We start from the raw sequence: 19897 nt of genomic DNA on the forward strand, positions 1-19897 counted from the left end.
ATAATTATAACATTATAAAGCTGCCACAAGTAAGAAAGATAAATGAGAATGCCTAGGGAGATATTCAGCTTAGAATAGGTATTCAGTAAAATATACTTGGTGTGATTCTTTTGAGGCCAAACACTAAATAAGATTCATTTCACTGGTAAGACTCACTTAACTGGCTATCTGGAGGTTTGAAGACTCCCTAAGTATCCAAGCCTCTATAAAATTTTCGAAATTTTTCAGACTTTTAAAAGTCCATTGAGTTACCTTTTTAGCAGTGTTTTATAGATGAGGAAGGTAATGGATTCTGGATTCCATGTGCAAAAGTGGACATATATGTTTGTGTGTGTGCATAAGAAAGAAAGAAAGAGAGAGAGGGAGAGAGGGAGGGAGGGAAGGAGGGAGGGAAGGAGGGAGGGAGGGAGGAAGGGAGGGAGGAAAAGGAAGGGTCTATCCCAGCTATGGTATCTTTTGGAAAAACAATGTTTCATAAACAGATGAAATAGAAAAATTAGCTTCAAGCCACTAACTAACATCTATTGTACCACCTACAGGGGCAGTATCAACATCTCCCCTAAAGGAGCTAGACTTGATTATAAAATTTTTTTTCAAATAATGATGCCAACGGCATTCAAACAGCAAGATGACTTTGATAATTCAAGTAGTGTAATTCAAACACATAGCTCATGAATGAGGGATTACAATATCACAACCCACTGTGTAAAAATCTGGTTACAGAGCTCCATGTGTGTGTGAAAAATTAATTTCATATTAGATATAGATCCACATGCATCTTCTAACAAGTTATTTGGAATATTCAAGCATATGTTCTGCTTTTCTTCCTATGCACTGTGGTGGGAAATTGTGCACCATGCTGTTTAGTAAACATCAACACATTTGGATTCTCACTGAGTGCACATGATGCCAGATACACAGAGCATACAAAGCAAGGGGTGAGAGGCTGCTGGAAACATTTCCCTGCTTTTCTACGAGAGAGTGTGGGCAGTTTCCATTCCAGTGTCTATTTTGGTGAAAAGAACTGTGCTATGTATTTTTAAATGTCAACCAGGGAAAAGTTTCCACTTACCATAAAAATCACATTTTATCTTGTCTTTTCTATATAATCCTGTATGTTTAATATCTACATTCCAAAAAGTTATCTGTCCCCAATTTATTGGTGGTTTACTGCTAAAGTTTACTAAGCATTAATCAATCCATTATCATTCATTAAATGAGAAGACAGAAAAGCAGAATTTACAATGACAGTATTTAATGCTTTGATGAATTGTCTTGGTGGTCAAGAGGATCTATATTTAAAATTCAAAGTCAGCCTTTATAATAAGTAAACATATTAGAATTGGTTGTCTTTCAAGGGAAAGGTATGACTTCAGGATCTGGCGTGCTGCCTAAAGCATAACATGTGTTTACAGTATTTAGGGAGAATGAAAGTATGTATTCCAAGCCTCCGCACATTAAATCGCTAACTCTAATAATCTATAAGTTCCAGTGTAAAAAATATGAAAGGGCTCACTGGCCCTGTAGAATTTGTAAACGTAGCTATAAATTCATAATATGAATCCTCATAGTGTTTATCAGTTGATACAGTTATTCACGAAGGTATTGCCAGAACTTACTTAAACCAATGACCAGAACGGATTAGACTTTGTACTGTGAATTAAAGTGAATACTATGCATCAAGAATCAGGGTAAGGAAATAAGAAAATATATTAACTCAATTATTGTGCATCTATCTTCCTCAGTGAAAAATGAGAGCATGACAACAGATCAGATATTCAGTTGCTGCTGATTAAGAAAGAAGCTCAGTGTAACTAATAACTCGCCTTAGAAGTAGCGAAGTAAAAAAAAAGAAAAGAAAATTATAAAACATCAAGTTTTGTATTGTTCATTCAAATCTGGTTGCTTCTCTTTAAATTCAAATGCATTTCTCTGGTCTTCGGCATAACAAAGAAACTAATGAACTTATTTTTTAAAGGTGTGAATTAGGAAAAATTCAGTTTCTCTAGCGTTTGATATTACTTGATTTTTTGTCGTATAGCCATGAGCATCAATGATGATGATCTCAAGTTACGGGTGTATGTAGCCTAATTAGCAGTGAAACAAAAATGAATAGTAAAAAGAGGTATTACAAACTATGTTAGAGAAATTATTTTTGAAATAAGTAGAGAAAAGAGACTTCTGAAGATCAAAATGTTTTAAATGTCACCAGGCAAAACATGACTTTAAAGAAAAAGAAAAATTTGATAGTTTCGCATATTCTATTTTTATTTAATATAATGATGTTTTCTGATTTCTTAAAGATATGTATCTTTAGAACACTGTCCTGCAATTCATATTGCTTTTACCACTCGGTGTTGGGTTCCTCTTCGATATTGAAATAGTTTTATAATAAAAACATTAAAATAATAATATATACCTTACAGATTTAATTGAGAAGATTAAATAAGACAATGTATATAAAGGCTCCTAATAATGCTTAATATTTAATTAATCTTAGCCAAACTGAAAGCTGAAAATAAATAGGCTAAATGGGTGATGGGTATGAAGGACAGTATTTGTTGTGATGAGCCCTGGCTGTTGCATGTAAGTGATGAATCAGTCAATTCCATTCTAGAAACCAATATTACACTATATGTTAACTAACTAGAATTTAAATAAGAACTGGAAACAAAAAAAAAAAAAAAAAGAAATGCACTGGTTGAAAAGCAAGAAAATCAGATATACGTCCTTTTGACCATTAAAAATAGATATCTGTTTAAAACAACACTGTATTCTATAAATACATAATAGTACTAGAATTAACAGGAAGCAAGATTCAAAGAAATGTAAATCTCAGTACCATTGGATTAGTTTCTCTCCTGGCAGTTTTTGCTTTGCACCTAGGCTTCTGCAATCTTCACAAAGTGGTTTCAAATTCAAAGAGAATCCCAAATCAGAAGTGGTCAACGATCTAGAGAATGTGAATTTACAAGCCATCAATTTCAGTTAACAGGTTTTCAGGAGTTTTCTCTGAGAAAATCTACCTGCGTTTTGCCCATTCCAGGCTTCAGATATTTGTGAAAGCACTTAGATCACTTTCACTCCAGTTTCTCCCTCCAGGCATCATATGGTCAGTTTTATGTTTAAACCAACACCTTAGTCAGGAAACAACATCTTCATTGGACTGCCCCTTTCAAGTGCACAACGTTTGATGTTCATAGAGGAAAAAATATTATTTTTCAATCCAAAGAAACTTTTTTTTTTTTTTTCTGACGGTTGACTCCTGTGAATTCAAATACACCTTATCTGGAACTGTATGTTTCTAAACTTGGTAGGAATAGGGAACACTTCTCTATTTCAGGGACTCCCACAAGCCCTTTCATCTAAATGGATACTTATGTTCAGCCTGCTGATCACAGACAAACTTTTAATCCAATATTCCGTTTTCCTTCATTTGCATTTCACACCCAAAAGATTTTTAAATTAGTTCAGAAATAGCTTCACAGATAATGGCAGGTACAAAAATAAGGATTGTATCATAAAGGAGAAAGTAGGGGGAGGGGAGGGTGAAAAAAGGGAGATGAGTAAGGACAATCAAACTCGCAAATAAGCTAAATGAAAAGAAACACTTTTTTATTTTTTTTAAAGATTTATCTATTCATGAGAGACACACAGAGAGAGGGGCAGAGACACAGGCAGAGAGAGAAGCAGGCTCCATGCATGGAGCCCGATGTGGGACTCGATCCTAGGTCTCCAGGATCACACCCCGAGCTGAAGGCAGATGCCTAACCGCTGAGCCACCCAGGCGTCCCCTTTTTTCATTTTTGGACTCTGAAAGCCTATCTTCATCTCTGTAGAGTGTGATGTTGGATATCATGGTGGAGAGGCAAAATAAACAACCAGGTTTTAGTGTCTGTGATCCTAAAAGTGGAATGAGGAATAGCTGGCAAGTTATACACTTTACAACTGAAAACAAAACAAAATACAAAAAGGAAATCTATTTGGAAACAAAGATATTTACAAAGGTGGAGAATTAATGGGAATTTGAGATTAAGACAAAATTTCTGTGGTTTTAAAAGTATAATACACCAGAGAACAGAAGGTGAAGAACAGGGTAGAGCACAAGCAAGAACAGCAGGATGGCTTCAATGTTTCTCTTTTTTCTTTTCTAATGAATGTCCGCTTCCAAATTGGACAGGGCATCATGTGCCCAGAAGACAAGTAAACCAAGGAATCTATGTGTGAGTGTGAATAACCTAAGACTATGGCACACTGTCATTCAGTGTAGTGAGGAGGAGGCATCACTATAGAAACAGTAAAGCTGTTGTTTGTGAAAAGCTATGCCTCTCCCATGGAGAAGACAGTCACTTTGGAAAACAGACACTTAGCAGATTTGCTGTGAGCTAATTTTAAAAGAGTAGAGAACAGTGACTTCTCAAGTCAAATGAAAAAAATACCTAATGCACAATTAATAATTATGTTTCTCTTACTTTGAATTTTATCATGTGAATAGTGGGAATTTCCACTATCAAAATCACTAGTGGAGGCATTATCTAGGGTGGTGGAAAAACAAACAAGCACAAATCTTAAGCTAATTTTATACCTGGCTACATTATTGCTTTGGCAGCAGCCACAGACCACCCTTCATTTTAAAACATATTCTTACACTGAAAAGAGAGGCTAAACATCAATATGTCTAAGATTGAGGGAGCCCAACAGAATGAACACAGTTGGTCCCAGTGGTTGGCTACCAATGATCACTTTTTTTTTCCTCTGAGAGATATACATATACACATAACCCTACAGATGGCATGATAGCTTTATAAAATAAGCTAATGCACTTGCCAATATCAAATGACAATTTGGGATTAATTATGTGTAAATAACATGAATATGTAAGAAGTCCATTTTCCCACCTTGCTCATTTAAAAAATAACCTCAACTAAAAAGGTATTTTTGACAAAAGATAGCTCTCCTCATTTTGCCCAGACCTAGAAATAGGAAAGGAACATAAAAGGAAATCTCAGAAATGCATTTGTGAGACAACACATCAAGCATCTAATTGAATAAAAAATTATTCAAATTAGATTTACAATAGGTTGCACAATTACCAATACTGTAAAAAAAAAAAAGCAGAATAGGAAATAAGACATCCTTTAGAACTTACTGACACATTTAGATAATTTAAGTGGCTTGGCTTGAAGACAATTTTTTTTTTTAATGTAGTTTAGTACAAATGAATGCAAACAAATCCTGGAGCCAAAGGACAAATCCAAAAAAATGCTTCAGGATACAAGATGAAAAAGGAGAAGTTATTATTTAAGGAAAAATAGCTACAAAGCACTCAGCTCAATGCATAGTGGCAGTGAATAGAACAAACAAGAGATTGGTTATATTGTGCTATTGAAGTACTAAAGAATAAATCAAAGTAAGTAGAATAATGACAAAACACTGGTTGGATTCATAGTACTTACTATATGACTACTACTTTGTTAGGAAGCTATGGTGAGGGCATTCCTTTTAATGTCCATGAGACACCAAACACAGCTGCCTAAAAAGCCTCTGGGTACAATCATCCTATGGAGTTCAAACATCAGACATCATCACTTGTGACAGCAACAACTCCAAAATAAAGGAAAATTGATGAGGGATGAGACGTGTGCCTTTCAAATGGGATAGTCCACTCTCAGTAATAAAAGCTGGCAATCATGAACAGAAAGATTTTGAAACCTCATTGGACTCAAAGAAAAAAAAAAAGTAGAAAAGCAAATAATTATATTATTGGGCAGGGAAACAATATAAAATTTAATGCAAAAAAATCTAAGTTCATTCAAGCATCTTTCTGTAATTCTATGGTATTTAATATCTCATAGTCCTGGTATGAATAATCTTAGTTGTCTGAAAACTATCTCAAGGTCTCTTTTTTCTGTACAACAAAAAAGATTCCCATCTACAACACAAGAAGAATTAATTAACAGGGTATTTATTTGGCACAATATATTATATATATATATATATATAATATACTCTATATATAGATATAAATATATATATATAAAGTAATAATAGGCAGTGGTGTCATATAATATATTTGGTTATTTTTCTTAACTTTTGGTAATAATTATATTAATTCAATGCATTGCTTATTGCTTATAAATTCCTGATGATACTGAGTTTCATATGGTGGCAAAAATTGTAGATTCTGGAGCCACAATTCAAATTTCAACACTAACCATGGATGTGTGAACCTGGACAAATTGCTAAGCCTTTTTTGCAACACAGTAGTCTCCTCTAAAAAATGGGAGATAGTAATTATTTTGAGTTTTAAATAAAATAATTCATGTAAAGTACTTCAGTCATGTTAGACAAGAATCCTCATAAACTAGTAGTTAGAAGGTCATCTATGAATATGTATTTGCAACTAACTGAACCACTAGATGAATATCATAATTTGCAGTTTTGATTTGTGATTAGGAAAACATTTTAAATTAGTAGGAATAAGAATATGTAATTCCAGAGTTACATTGTTTGAAAATATTTTACAAAAGAAATGATAGACATCTAAAACGAATTCTTTTTCAGATGTAAAAAAAAAGAAAAATCAGTTTTTAAGCATCATGGTCCTAAAACTCCAGGATTACTTCCAATGCCTTCTACAAATATTCAAATTGTAAATATTCTTGAATTCATAACCATAAAAATAATGCAAAAGTAGAGAAATCATTGCATATGTGAAATATGGAAGAGGAAAGTTACACCAATGTTAGAATTGGGTAAAGCAGGATAGTTTTATAGGTTTATCTAAGGTAACCTTAAACAATGCTTTGAAAATACATGGGCTGTTCTTAATTCAGTTGTTGTAGTATTTTATGCATAACTTACTAAATCTGTCTGCCATATAATCTACTTTTTTTAGTACAATCCACTTTTAAAAGCAAATTTGCACTTCTCTAACACATAACTTCCTGCTATATTGCCTATTCAGTCTTGAATGCCAAATCACCAAATTCAAAATCAAGTAGTTCTCTGTCTCCATGGAACACTGGTTCCTAAGAAATTATCCTGGTGGCAATATAATTATTTCTGAAACTAATATTTATCTCATGTGCCACAAAGTCTGGTTAACATTTTTAGAAACCTGGAAGTAAAATCTTGGTTGTCATAATTCGCCTTATATTTCCTCAGTGTCCTTCCACTCCACAAACAATATTTACTTGTCATGTTAGAATCCTGCCTATTCCTCTTCAATACCAGGCAAATGCAGCAACAAGACTTGATAGTGCAGTTTTGCTCATGCTTTCTCCTACTGCATTAAGCTAATGCTTCCTCCCTACCTTTCCAGATTTTCCTCATTCATCAAGGCCCGGTCCTGTTTTCAATTCTTTTACTGAAGAGGCGCAACCCGCATTCCTCTTTCTGTGTTATTGTATTTCCATTTCAATTCCATATTACCTAGAATATAATTGCTCTCAAAAAATGTCATATACGTAGATAAGGCTTCCCTCAATCAGAACAACACTTGATAAATACTTGTTCAATTTTGTATGCCCTCAAAACATATCCAAAAAGCAGTTACTCAATGGTCATTTGTTCACTGCTTTAAATGTAAGGTAACGGCAACTACTCTTTAACCATGACACTAACTATTGGAAAAGCTGTCCAGTTACAGGACATAACTTAAAAATATATAAATCCCATGAAACAAAACTGTCTTCAAAAATATATGAGTACATAAGTGCTATCTGTCTGCACTACTGCACTATCTTAATTAAAGATCAATAATGTTGATCTCATGAAGTTCTCAGTTTCTTCTTTCTTATGATGTCACAGTTCACAAATTTACAACTTCACGCTAGCTAGAGATTGACTTTCAAACTCCTTATCATGACATTCACTATCCTTTATTATCTAGATAAGATTAAACACTTTTTCTCATTTTTCTCATCTTTTTTTTTTTTTTTTTTCAAAACATGCTGCACAGATCTAATTGAGCCAGGACACCTCATTCTCCCCGGGGCTCAAGACAGAACTTTGGTTCCTGCCATTCTCTCTGCCTACAGAATGCCCTTCATATAGATCTGCATCTGCTATAAGACACTGCTGGACTGTCACCTGCTTCAAGAGGATTCACCTATGCCAACAGTTGGAAATAATATTCACTTCTTTGTAAAACTCAAACACAGTGTCAGCTACTTAGAGATTTACACTGTTTTACTCATCTTTTTCTCATGCTTACGAAGCCACAGACATACTGCCAGATGTATAATCAGTACTAATGTGTGTGTGTGTGTGTGTGTGTGTATTTGTTTGTTTGAAAGAATTTGTCCCGGTTTCAAGCATCCAGTGAATCTTAAATACCTTCATTTTCCTTCTTCTAACAAAATAGGCACATTTTACTTACTGAGTCAGCCTTTCCCAAGTTGTAGACCATAAAATACTAGTCACATAAGATGCCTCCTGAAATAATGGAAGTGTCTTATGGAAGAGTAATGAAACATATTAACATATTAAAGAGGTAAAAAGAAGTCCTCTAGGCAGGAAATCTGGAGGTTTAAATATTTGCTGTTTTCAGACCATGCTTCTTTGTTTGCTTTTCCCCATCTCAGGAGACATAGTTTGGAAAGTACTGGTCCAGCCTCTGCAGATGACTAGCTCCTCCAGTAACATAACTACACACGTACACCTTCATCCTCTCCCTTTTCCCATCTGCCGTCCCCTCTATCTGGACGGCTTTTGCTCCTAATTGATCACCTACTGAACCCCTAACCAGCACTCAAGGTGGGTCTTTTTTTTTCAGTAGTTTAACAAAAGTTTATTTCTCATAAAGTCCATCACAGGACTGTGGGAGTCTCCAGGACAGCTGCTCCTCCATGTAGGGTGCTTGACATTCCAAACCACTTTTGAGTTTCTGGTCCCTTTTTCTGTATGGGCTTCCATGACCTAGGCAGGAAAAGCACTAGAATCTTGCACCAACAAATACAGGCTTCAGCCTAGAAGATAGATCTTAAATATCACACTCTACTGGTTCTTTCACGTGGCTTCTATTAGAATCTAATTGTTTCTTCTTTGTATTCTCACAGCACCTGCAATAGTACAGTAGGTATCATATCATTGTTATTTATTTTATGCTTGTCCCTCAGTTTATGCTTGTCTCTCATTGTCCTGCACTCAACAGACAATCTAAAATGTCTGCAATACTGAAAGGATCTCAGGAATTAGGCTGATTTTCTATGGCTGTGTGCTGGGAGAGTGGGTCAGTGGTGGTTATGCTCACTTCAGGGGAAAAAGTAAAAGAATTAGCATAAGAAAAGAATCCCAAAGCTAACCTGGCTTTTGCCTCATTATAATATTTTTATTAGGTAATATTATGTTGATAGTTGACCAGACCATTTATAAAATAAGTGCTCTTATAGACTGATCAAGTTTATAATATTGTAGGTCATCAAATAGAAGGCATGCTTTTGAAGAAGAAGTGAAAATAAAGGGCATATGCCACATCAATGTTATTAATAAAAATGTTTTTTCCTCTCTGTTTCCCCTTCTTTTCCACCTCCCAAAACATTACTACCTGAATGGAAAAAAAATCCTTTACTGTAAGCTTTGTAAATCACACACACACACACACACACACACAGAGAGAGAGAGAGAGAGAGAGAGAGGAGAAAGACTAAGTATTGTTTCTCTCAAAGACATTTTTAAAAGACATTTATAATCTTGAACTCTATTGCTGTGTATCTCACTAAATCTTTAGTGCCATATTATTTCTGGTTTACAAATTCACATCAGCAATATATTGATCAAACTGTAACTCTTCTACCACTTCTTGGACTCTTTGCCAACGGTAAAAAAATGTATTCTTCTTGATAGTAGGATCAAGGGTAAAAATGTACCCCTCCTGATAGTACACTCTCTATACCACGATGTACCATAAAATTTCCCATCCTCTACCCCTTATTTTGCTACCTCATTCATCTAAACTCCGCTGCTCTTACAATTTTCTTTCCTGATTAGTACTCTAATCTCCTAATAGCTCTTCTACTATTCTCAAATGCTCTTCTGGAACCCACCTCTTCCAAGAGTCATTCTTTGGTATGTCAGCCTGAATCTTTCTCACTGCCCAACTTTCTTCCAGCTGGTGTGCCCAACACAGCAGACAGTAACAAGGGTTGCACTATTAATGTGTACGTAGGATCTGTCCCAAACTCTAGAAACCTTGGATGTAGAACTCAAGAACTGCTTATCCCTGAAGTGCCTAGGAAAATATTGCATATTATAGATAAGCAATATATTAATATTTGTATGTTAAACTGAATATCAAAAGAATGTACTTAATTACCTAGGCTATTCCGAATTAAATGGACTTATTCACTTTTGAGCCATAATATTTTATAACAATAGTTTATGATATCTTGAAGAATTTGCTTTGATTAAAGTCCAAGATGTTTCTTTTACTGGATATCTTTTAAAAATATGAAGTTCCTGGACTCAACATTGAATGGAGAGAAAACTGGTGAGAAAGAGAAAGAGGGTTGCAGTAAAAATCAGGATTTTGCTTTTATATTGCCAAACCAGCTAATATTCCAGTTCACCAGTTGATGTTACTGAACTCTAAGATGTTTTTAGTTTTATCAAGGTCTTTTAGTCCCTGTAAGAATACTTAATTTCTCTTTTGTTACTTTGAAGAGTATGGGAATAAAAAATGAAACAAATTGGAGGAATTGTAATAACATAATTTTTATATCCTATAATAGTAAATGGAGATTTCTGCTGGGTTATGAACACCTGGGACCCAGAAATAGCTGGTATTTCTTTCTCATGAAAGTCTTTTCTTTATCTAAAAACTCATTTCTATTTAAGGATATCTTGCTGGACTTTTTCCATTTCTTCCATATGTTCCATGTCCTTCCCCTATAGGAGGGATCCTCTTGGCATTGTAAAATATACCATTTGCTCTCAGTGAAGTCTCCAGCAGGACGAGTTTTAACCATGGGTGGATTGCCCTACCACGTTTAAATGTTCAGGATGAACTCAGGTACAATTATCAAACCTGCTCTTCTTAATATCTCTGTTCTGTGACTCATTTGCCTTTGTTGGAACATTAAAGAAGGGACTTCTATGATTAGTTCTGTGTTTTTTGAAGAGCAAAGATGTCACTGAGCCCAATCTCTGATCTGTGTTTTTCAGAGCATACCTGAGCAATTTCCAAAAGATTTATCTCTCTCTGAGGGTTTATCAAATAGGAAGGGGAAAGTGGGTGAATGTCCCTTCTTTATCTGCCCTCTGACCTTCTTTACAAAAACATAAGCAGAACTGATATCAGAAAGGGACCTGGGAGCATGTGCTGAGGGCCACATAGGTGATTCCCCAGTGTCCGCAGCTGCAGCTTCTACTTGGAGCCTACTGGGACTTGATTCTAAGTGGCTGTGAAAAGCCACTGAGGGGTTTGTGTTAGCCAGAGGCCACGAAAGCTGCCATCCCCAGCTGAGTGATTCTCTGTTCGAACTGGGCATAAGCCCAATTCGAACAGAGAATCTGTTTTCTTCCCTCATTTCAAAGGGCACATTTCTGAATACTTCCTCATGTGCAGGGGTGAACTGGGAACAATAATATTCATTTATAAAAGAAATCATAGTGTTAATTATTATAACTGAGTGTTAGTAAATACTGTGATATGGAAGTGTATGGGTGTCTGAAGAGCCATGTATTTCCAGTCTCTTCTTAAGAAAATGCGCATTTATCAGAAATTACTTAACATTCTGAAGCTACATTCTTTAACTCAAAAAGTGACACCAAGCTATCTGGATATTCTCCAATTCATGCATCCTGAGATACATATATCCCTGTGATTCAACTGCTATCCTTATTTCAATACAGTCTTGAGGTAACTGGATTATTTCCCACTTCCATTTTGTTCTTCTATCTTGTTGTGCGTATGCCCTCTCTCTCATTCTCTCTAATTCATCCACCAACAAATATAGTAATACACGCACACACACACATACACACACACCACAATTCTGGACAATTCCTTGAATTGTTCCAGACATTCTTCTAGGTAATGCTTTTTTATTTTTTTCTAGATTTGTGGTTTTGGCACTCCAACACCAAGTTCACATCCTGGACCATGCCTTCTATTAGTGGATGTCTGGGCAGTCTCCCAATAAAGCTGAGCAGTTTCAGTATCATTAGTGGGATGATGGTATTTCAGTTCCTCTTCCTTTCATTCCTCTTTAGTTTACTATCGGTGCCACTGAGCTTAATGAACCAAACCGCCTGCTCATGCATTAAAAACGGAGATGTGCATTCTGTCATGGGAAAAAAAAAAAAAAAAAAAAAAAGCTAGGTTCTATTTTCTACAGCAGACACTTTTTAGCAAAGATAAAGTAGAAAAGGACGCATGAGAATATTTGTATAAAAGGGAGATGTTAATAAAAGCGTTTGAAACTTGCAAATAAGGAATGTACTGATTGGTAGCTGTAGAGTACCCTCATAAATAGCAAGCACTCATAATAATATAAAATCATTAAGAGCACTCTTATTACTGGATATCGCTATACTTTAGCACTGGTAACAGTAATACTAATATGCTAATTACTAACAAACCATCAGAAGTGACCATTAAGTAACAGCTGTTATAAACTATTACCTAGATCTTGCATTCATATCATTATTTCACATCAAGTCTGGTATTTGAAGTGTACTAGACACTGGCTTAGAAATCAAAGCATACCCATATAGCTAAAATTACCAAAATCCCAAATTGTAAAATCTAAATGTCATTTTTCTACATAACAAGAATATCAAAAATTATGTTGTTGCAGACATAAAAGCCATAACACTGCTTTTAGTAAAGGACTGATTGCATACATAACGTGGATAATAACCATGCATTACGTTGCAGAGATGGCGATCCAAAATTCTGGCCCCATATTTTGTGGTATTGAAGTCACTCTGACGTATCAAATCACTATGACAGGGTCTTACTGAATTCAGCTTTTGCAAACACCTCTGGCTTTCTATTAAACTAATTCATTTTACTCACCTGCATCTGAGTGAGAGGGAGGTGGTAGTTACTCAAAATCGTCATTCTCATCAACTACAGTTCACGCAACTTAGTTATGCTGCACACGCAGGAAATGGACCCTTGAATTTAAGAGAGGTGATTTTTGAAGAAAGGGAAGCCTTAGAAGAGTGGATTTTTGATAGCCACTCCGGCAAAGGAAATACAAGGCGGGGTTCAGAAAGAGAGGATCGAGAATGGGAAAGATAAACTGAAACTGTCTTGCAATCTTGCTTCATTCTTTTAGTAAACACATTTTTATCTGCATTTCCCCACCAAGAAATGCACTACACAGGTTTTATGAGTTTTCCCAACATGTAGAACCTCTTAAAAGCAGTCAGGGCTCCTCCTTATGGAAGCTGTGATTTTCCTACAATACTTTTCTATAATTGTGCCAAAGAGCTAAAAATAAAAATGACATAAGAAGTTTCGCCACAGTGAGAATCACAAGCTCAATTGTAGAACTGAGTCATCATGATCTTCGCGTTTCAGGAAGATAGATCCAGGTTAGGAAATTCACTGTGCTGATTGCCTTCCTCCTGCCTGTGCTGGTTGAGATATAAAGCCTCCGGTATGGTTATCAATAACTGCTAGGAACTCTGGCCATAATCGAGTAGATAGCTGTAAAGTACTATCATATTGAGAAAGTAAATGTGGTAAGAACCGTAACAGGCTGAGGTTTATTGAGAAAGTCCTGATTACTGTGCAGGCTGAGTACCTCTGATCTGGAGCCAAGGCCGCACACAGCATTATGGAATTTATCGAGCCTTATTTAAACTAAACATATATCTAGCTCTCTCCCTTTTATTTCTCTTCATCATGCAGCAGAGCATAATTTTTTGGTTTATCGCGAAACCTACAGTCTGTCCCAGCCTCTAAGTCCTTGGCCACACTTCTCAAGGTCACGAGGGAGCCTCAGAGAGGAAATATTTGTGTTGACTGGTTCTGTGATGCATATGCCTAAGGGTGCTGCTAAATGAGCCTTTTGTATTGTCAATGAATCGACTAAAGGGTGGAGGGAGAGGGGCTGGTGAATCCTGCTAACAAGCTGTCCTCTGGAGATCCTGGTCCCTTGTGCCCCCAGCCCTTTGTCACCTATGTGAAAACAAGAACTTTGCCCTCCAATTGCCACTGTGGGGAGAGTAGACACTCTGGTTCTGGAATTAAAATAAAGCATTCAGGAGTATAGGAGTCAACATACAGAAACTCTCTTTTCTTTGCTGCCACTAGACTACTGCATTCTGAGAAAGAGGCACAGGACAAAAAGCAAAGTTCACTCCTGCTGAGATGCTTTTCACCATTACTGTGTACATCAGTTGTTGTGGAAAGAATAGTTTGGTTGCTTCAATTCTATGAAGTTGGAATAGTGAGTGCGGCATAGCATGTGGATGTATAAGTGTATTGATTTTAATCAAACATGCTCCTCTGGGTGACAACTTCTTGTTTTTCTTAACAATCCAGTAAACAGAAAGATAAGCAAGCAACCGTAATTCATCTATAGCAGCTAGGGTCTCTATTTTGTATTTCTCCACAGAGACCTGCTGTCTGGTGTATATATTACGTTCTATGAATTATCATGTCACTAATGAAAGATGTCAGATGTTCCATATATGGAAGAGAAAGGGACTTATTCCCTGTGGGGTTATAATCTCATTTTTCCCCCTTTCTCTTTGGCATCATGATTCTACTGCTTTCAATCTACACCAAGGAGGATATTTTTCCCAGTTGTATTCGATTTTGGTCAGGTGTTTTTTGTTTGTTTGTTTGTTTGTTTTTTTGTCGTTGTTGTTGTTGCTTTTTTTTTTTTTTTTAAACATATCATGGGATAATTTGCAGACAATGAAAGCCACCCATTTAGGAGTAAAGTTCTACGAGTTCTGACACACACAATATGGGAACCTAAAATGCTCTTAATGCTCCCCTGAGCTTGACTCCATTTGAGACAGGCTTCTTCCTCACTCTAGGTCACTGGGCCTCTCTCTTCTTAGAGCATTTACTTAAAAACAAAAACCAAAACTGGCAACTGTAAATACTGCCTTTGCCCTTTTGAGATGTAACTCTTCCCAGCTCAGGTCAGTGTCACATCTCTGGAATGTCTTTCTTGTAGTAGTTATCCCTTTGAAATGCATACATCAAAAAAAATCACTTCTGCATCTGCTAGTCTCTGTGGGAGGGGAGAAGCCCAGCTTGGCTAATTGCCAATCAGAAAGTCAGCCCTAATCACATTGACCAACCTCCCTCTTAATGTCCTCCAATCTTTTCCCACTAGCTCACTCCAGCACTTAAAAACTCTCCTACATTTATTTCAAAGGAGTTGAGTTCATTTCTCTCCTAACTACAGTCCTAAAAAAACTCTCCTTTGCTGATTTAACTCCAGCCACTGCAATTTTTTCATGTCTTACAACTACAGTCAAATTATAGATAGAACATCTTCAACCCTCTAAGAACTTCCTCTGAGCCCCTAAAGCCCCAACTTCTGGCAACCACAGACCTAAGTTCCATCTCTATAGTTTTACCTTTTCCAAAATGTCACAGAAACTAAATCATACAATATGTAACCTTTTATATGTTTTTTCTCTTTCACTTAGCATGATACTCATCCACCAAGTTATTGCATGTATCCATGGTTTCTTCTTTTCATTGCTGCATAGTGTTACACTGTATACTGCCATGATTGATCTGTTTTCAATCCATTTTATATTTTAAATTTGGCTTTCCTTATTATATACATATTTGTCTTAATAGAGTATGTGTCCTGTTTTCCAGTTATATTCTGAATCAAGATTAGATTCACCCTAAAGGTCCTTCCCTTTCCTTTCCAGGTTGAATAGAGGTTTTCCATGGTTTTGGCCAGAAAACTTCTCATATAATTACTATGCCAATAAGTGAATAAACAATCCAGCCATTTCTTTAAAAACAGTACCAAATCTCGTATAAAATTTTGGTAACATGCATATCTACAAATTGCTTAAAGTTAAGTATCAGTATGAAATTTGTTGATATTTTATACTGTTCATTTATTCTAAACAGATATCACGTCCTAAATATCCATTTAAGTCAAAATTGAGATAATTCAGCCAGAAAGTATATTTTAAAGCAGGTTGACCTCCTCACGAAAACATGGGAATAACTATGTAGCAAAAGAACAGGAATATTATATAGAAGGCTATAAGATCCAATTTGAAAAAAATGTATAAAACTCTTCCCTAAAAGTGTATTTTTAAAGAAAATTCCTGTTCTTAGATGTGGGCTAAACTCATATTTTAAATATACAAATTTCATTATTTTAGAATTAATTATCAAATCTATATGTGTTATGGGATTTTGTTGGTTAGTTAGTTAATTAGTTTTGGCTTCCTTTTTCATCTTTAACTGACAGTGAGTAGAATTATTTGGGAGATTCTGACTCCTGGGCATCAAGGAAGTTCTATCTTCCATAGCTAGAGAACAGATTTCTAAAAAATATTTGAATGTCATGGCAGTCTCCTCACTTTCATTCCAATTTTAAGATGCAAACATGTGGGTGACATATTGAAAAATTAAAGTATATTAGGAAAGTATTAAGTATATAATGACTTTTCCCTATTCCTGACCTGCTTAATGTGGATCTCCTGGTGATTATGGCTCCAGAATCTCTCTCACATATAACATGCTGTAGATACCAAACAAATCGAGGTTTCCAATAATTCCAAAATTGAAGAAATAAATGGCATTTAAAGAGAAGGTATTTACTTAATCTATTCTTTTTTAAGATTTCATCTATATTTAGTACTTGTAACACATACGCATAAATTCTAACACTTCTGTTCCCTGGAACTAACTAAAGGAAATAAATTAATCTAGGTAACCATTCCTCAATAATTAGAGTGATTCTATGATACTTTAGAAATCTTAGCATTTTTAAACTCAAAAGTATATAATGTTAAAATAAAAACTAAAATCAAGTTAAAATACAGATTATGTAGTTTATATTATCTGTATCATTTTTCTACTTAATTGACTAGACAAGTGTGTCTCGAGACTTTTTTTTAAAGATTTTATTTATTTGAGGGAAGCCTGGGTGGCTGAGCGGTTTGGCACCTGCCTTTGGCCCAGGGCGTGATCCTGGGGTCCAGGGATCGAGTCCCACATCAGGCTCCTTGCATGGAGCCTGCTTCTCCCTCTGCCTGTGTCTCTGCCTCTCTCTCTGTGTCTTTCATGAATAAATAAATAAAGTCTTTAAAAAAAAAGGATTGCATTTATTTGAGAGAGAGAAAGAGCAAGAGTGCAAGAGTTGTGGGGGCGGAAGGGGAAGGAAGCAAACTCCCTGCTGAGCAGGAAGCTTGACTGGGAGCTCTATCCCAGGCCTCTGGAATCATGACCTGAGCCAAAGGCAGACACTTAGCTTAGACTAGTGAGCCATCCAGGTGCCCCTCAAGCCCTTTAAATAGGTAAAACATTCTTATATTTATATCTACAGTTTTATATACTATAGAACAGATAAGAAGACTAGCTGTAATTCTACCTCCATTCTTTCCAGAATTTGGTGATACACAAATAACATCTCTTATGCCCTCTGAAATAATTATTATATATGTCTATAGAGTATAATAATTATAATATTTATGTTATATAAATATATAAAACCAACACAAATATCCAAAAACCCATTTCAAGTTTGAAGTTTCTTATTATCAGAATTTCTGCAGCTTACATAATAATTTAGAACATATTTATATACCCTATAATGTATATGCACAATTGAAATTGTTTTATAAAATATTAAATATCATCTGTAAACACATTGATTCTTGGATATTTAAAAATCAGAATGAGGATATTATACTATGAATGCTTTTGTGAAAGGTATTTATTTAATTTGCCAATGTGCACTTCTAACAATGGATCCTTTGACTTTCCATTAGATTTCCGAATCCTTTCAATGGTAGTTAGGAAGAAATCTCATAGTTCATAATCATCACAGAGAAGAAGAAAATTTCATTCATTATCATTTCAATATTTTAATTTTCTAAAAAAATGTTAACACTTCCTCTTTTTTCTATCTTTTCCATTTCTATACTCTTCTCACATATATTTGTATTACTGTTACTCCTCCCGATGTGTCTTCAATATCTTGAGATACTTAGCATCCCAAACAATTATTTATGATCAAATACTCTATAGGACTTTAAATACTAGGCTTTCTGGCAAGCCCCCTTATGGGTTTCCACAGATATACGCAGAACCTTCTGAAAACTCCACACATCTATGTTAATTCTATAAACAAATGCCTGACCTGTGTTAATCATGACATGGAACTTCAGTTGATTTATAAAGTACTGTGAGAGGTATATATTTCTCTCATTCTCATAGTCTGATGTTATTTATTGTCATTTTATGTGTGGTTTCCATGCTGATATAACAGATATTGATTTGTATCTTTTTGTATTCTACCTTTTGGCTGTTTTGTTATATTTTCAGGATCCCTCAGTGAAAGGTACTGTGGTTGTCACTTGTTTGAAAGGCTCTTCTCCTCTCTCTTTGTACACTCCATTCTCTCCACAAACAGCTGCATCACACTTGTCATTCTGAAAGGCAAAGATGTCTTTGGCTGATAAGCCTGTGTCTGTGGCACACAGAGTGGCTTCAAACAACTAATTAGCAGGAGTTGGGCCACAGCAAGGTTTGGTGCTGTCCATCAGGCACGCAACCACCACTGACACCATCAGCAAATCTGTCAAATGTGGCTCTTCCCATGAATAAACCCAAGGCCACTTGTCCTATGGTGAAGAAGAAATTCGCAGAACATACATAACAAAAAGTAAAAGAGGGTGATAGCCATCCTTTAAACAGAGTTAAGTAATTGAAAAAAATCTTAGCTAGTGGAAAATCCAGTATCTGATTTATAGTTGTTGCTGGAATACAGGGAATCAAACTGAAAACTTCCCCATGAATCTCTAATGGAACAATTCCACTGATCATGTATATTTACTTAGCTTCTAGAAAACACTAATGTGCGCTCTCTTTAATAATAGGGGGCTATGAATTCTCATAAATAAAATCAGATTTGCACATTCACATATAGATGCAACATTAAATCACATCGATTACATATATTCATATATAGTATGTATTATATATAAAATTCATTTAAAATCTTAATCTTTGGCAAAACATTTATAAATATTCATATTCGAGTTCACGATTGTTTAGAAGTATTTATTTATTTATTTATTTATTTATTATTTTATTTATTTATTCATGAGAGACACAGAGAGAGAGGCAGAAACATAGGCAGAGAGAGAAGCAGGGTCCATGCAGGCAGCCTGATGTGGAACTTGATCCCAGGACTCCAGGATCATGCCCTTGGCCAAAGGCATGTGCTCAACCACTGAGCCACCCAGGGATCCCTGTTTAGAAGTTTTTAAACCAACAATATTGAACATGAATGGAGAAACATTTTATGGTCATTGTTCTTCATAATTAAGTGTATGTAGATATCATCTCTTGATAATAGATCCTGGAAAGAGCTCTGAATTGAGAAGAGAAATAATCAGTGGAGCTTTTCTCAAACCTGTGATGACTTCCTCTAACACCCAGCTTCACACATGCAGTCTTCTTGAGAAACATTCTCATTTGCCCACAACCACAGTGATCACATCACTCCTGATCATTCACCTGGTAGATTTCTTCAAGTCTTATATTAACATTATTATATTTTTCCTCTACTAGGTTAAATTGGCTCCTGTTGTGTGTTCCTGAATCTTGAACCTATTTGTAGCACTGCTTGCTCTTTATGGTAACTTATTGACTATAAGGGTATATCCCCCCTAAAATCTGAGACACAGAGAAGCATGTGTACCTTCTCAGCATGAT

Source organism: Nyctereutes procyonoides, unplaced genomic scaffold (genome assembly GCF_905146905.1).
Source record: "Nyctereutes procyonoides isolate TBG_1078 unplaced genomic scaffold, NYPRO_anot_genome, whole genome shotgun sequence".
NCBI lineage: Eukaryota > Metazoa > Chordata > Mammalia > Carnivora > Canidae > Nyctereutes > Nyctereutes procyonoides.